This window comes from Papaver somniferum, chromosome 7 (assembly GCF_003573695.1).
Source record: "Papaver somniferum cultivar HN1 chromosome 7, ASM357369v1, whole genome shotgun sequence".
Classification (NCBI taxonomy): domain Eukaryota; kingdom Viridiplantae; phylum Streptophyta; class Magnoliopsida; order Ranunculales; family Papaveraceae; genus Papaver; species Papaver somniferum.
Window position 1 is genome coordinate 83,912,878 of NC_039364.1, and position 2,999 is coordinate 83,915,876.

Here is a 2,999-nt window from a genome sequence, read left to right on the forward strand (position 1 = left end):
TTAGAAAAAGATAGTGTTTCTTACTACCTTCTCATTCGCAGACTTTCTTTTATGTGCGACAACTTTGCTGTGATTTGGGATTGTTAGGGTTCTGAACTGTAAATTTAGTGTTGGAGCCGCTTTTGCTGAAATAACAAGAGTATGGGAATCACATAAACAACATCATAAGGCAATAAACAAGATCAATTTCAAATATATCAATTCAGCAAAACTCATAAGGAAGAAAAGAGAAGACTAACCTTGATGAATCCATGAAAATATAGCAGGGAGATTGTCTCGAAGAAATCACGAACTATGAAGATCTAGTTGAAGATGAAGAAGAACTTAAAAAGATTGAAGAGAAAGAAGAAAAGTTGCAATAATGGAATTTGCAGAAGAACGATGAAGTTGCAGAGAGAATAAAAAGAAAAGAAGAAGAGAGTGAAAAGAAATATATATCGAGGGAATTTTTCCTCGAGAAAATAAACACGGTTAATACGGAAAGATTTAAGCGGTTAAAAAGTAACGGTTACAAAAGACGTGTCGAGAAATAAATGGAAGAAAGAATACGCGTGATAAATGCAGAATATGAGAAGATAAGCAGTTGCGGCATTTCTCACATCTTTCTCTACTTTGCAGAGAAGATATGAGAAGAGGCAAGATGTAGGATCAGAATCTCGCAACAATTGTATCTCAGCGAAATTATCAGTTGTATTGCACAATAGCGTCGCAGAACAATTTCAGAAACGACGTCAGCAAGGATCATGAGAAAGATGTGATAGTCTTGCGAAAATTAGAGAGCTTGCGAAGTTAACATTTGTAAGGCTGCGAGAATGTCGCAAGCTATATCCGAAAATAAAGGAAATATTAGCTGTCATCCACTATGTATTTCCTTATAAATAGTCATTCGAGTTGTAAAATGAGGGGAGATCTTTTTTGAGTAAGAAACAAGTAAATAGGAGAGAGAAAGTTCAGAGCAGAGTTCATTGTTGACTTCTTTATCTTTCTTGTAAGAACATTCAAAAATTAATCAATAAAATTAAGAGTTTAAACCTAAAAATGAGTTAATCAACAATGAAATCATATGAGGGGTGTAGTGTAGGATTTCCTGCAACTACATGATAATAGATATGAAAGCAGATAAGTGCAACACAACAAATAGCTGTGACAAGTGTACAACATTGAATACTGCACAAAGCATACACTATAACGAAAAACTGGCCATGTTGATCACGATACTTGCAAGTGATGGATTTAAAAGACTCCAGTGCTCCTAACTACGAGATAAATAGTAAACATTCATTTTACCTAAAAGTTATCAGACATCTTTTTGTTCTGATCCTAATTAACTTAGAAAATTATCTGAAGATAATCATGCAAAAATCTCTAGTGTTTCTTCTGAATCATTAGTCATCATAGAAAAGATTGTTTTTTTTTTTAAATTGCTGCCAGGAAAGTTAATCTAGAGAAAGTACCTTGGAGATGTTAGAGAGATAAAGGTAAGCAAGATTGCGTTAAAGACTATATACAATGCCAAGTTATCTTTCTTAATACCCACAAGGGCAGATGTATTTGAGCTTGAATCTCTGTCCTTTCCCATTGTTTTCTGGTGCCAGAGCTTGTTGGTATTTTCTGTCTCACAAGATATTAAGGCACCAATTTTTCTCTACCATCTTTGCTTTCCCTGTAATAGTAATACGCCCACAATTTGTAAATACTAGATCTAAGAGCTTAATAACTTGACAATGAATATAAAGATAGGGTTCTGCTGACAGATGATGAGTGGGTTTGGGTTACTACTAGGAATTAACCAAACAAAGAACACAAGAAATCTATTAAAAAATCATTGAATTTTTAGATAGAGATGAGCAGCAGCACCACTTTTGATTACAATCTTAAAACCACATTCAAAAGTTTAGGTTTGAAATAATTCTAATTGTATGATTTCCGTATCTCAAACAGACAAGAAAATAGTTCTTACTAGTTTCAGGAAAGTACAATCCAAGCCCCAATATCAGTGAACTCCTATTGAGAAGATAAAAATTGCTCAGATTCCTCATTTTCAAATATGCTTCAGTAAGAAAAAAGAATTCAATTCAAAGAAGATGACCTTATTAGAAAATGTACAATAATGTGTGATCGAATGGTGAATTTAAAAAGAAAAAACTTCAAACCCTGGCTTCAAGAGATCAAAATCAGGAGATCTGATTCTACGTGAACCCTAGGTTAAATAGATAAAAATTCCAAATCTGCAACTTACCCGCAGGATCAGCATCTTTAGGGAGAGTTGTGAAATTTCTTTCCAGCTTGGTAGAAGTCCAACTATAGCTATAAATCAATGAACAGAGGAAGAAATTGTTTGAGTTCTTGATTCGAAATATGTTCGAACATCAAAGAAATTGAAGAAGATAAACTTCATCAGTATGAAAAATTCATGAACAGTTTAAAATTAGGTGAATTAAACAAAATCAACTAAAATAAATTTGCAACCCTAGGTTCAGAAATCATGATAGAAGAACTGATTTCACCCAAACCCTAACTAACTTGCAGGACTGCATGATCTTTGTAGACAAATTTTAATGTGTGGGTTTGTTTATTTTTTGATATAGTCGAAGAAAGAAGAGGAAGAGTTGAGGTAGAACTGGGAAGTTATTTATCGGGTGAAACATGGGTCGTTAAAGTTGTGAAGATATGGAATGACACTACGGTAGAACTTCTTCGGCCGTAACAAAAATCCCACAATACCCACGGCCCACGACATCGTGACTGGAAATCATTCAAACCGTTCATAACTTATAAAACAATGGTTTGCTAGATGTGTGGCAAATTCTCGCCTAGCCATAGCTAATTGAGTGATCTATTGCTACGACTATATATTAGGCGTGGCAATATGTGACCAATAGCCACAGATATGAAAATCCGTGGCAGTAGGGGCGTGGCTAAAAACTAATATTTTCGTAGTGTCAGAAGACTTCCCAATCCACAACGTCCTGAACACGTGAGCACAGAGGATGGGAGCG

The 2,999-nt window shown here is 34.8% G+C and overlaps 1 long non-coding RNA gene across 3 annotated transcripts; it reads right to left on the minus strand.

Moving 5' to 3' along the window:
* Nucleotides 1-253: 253 nt before the first annotated feature.
* LOC113292784 lies at nucleotides 254-2,670 on the minus strand. 3 transcript variants are annotated; one of them, XR_003331864.1, is made up of 4 exons: nucleotides 2,240-2,670; nucleotides 1,961-2,004; nucleotides 1,455-1,663; nucleotides 254-302 (listed from the first exon to the last, which is right to left on the minus strand). It is a non-coding gene; the product is annotated as an uncharacterized LOC113292784 (long non-coding RNA). The 3 variants fall into 3 exon arrangements; XR_003331865.1 differs by lacking the exon at nucleotides 254-302 and adding an exon at nucleotides 766-822; XR_003331863.1 differs by lacking the exon at nucleotides 254-302 and having other exon boundaries at nucleotides 1,269-1,663.
* Between the last annotated feature and the right edge of the window lie 329 nt (nucleotides 2,671-2,999).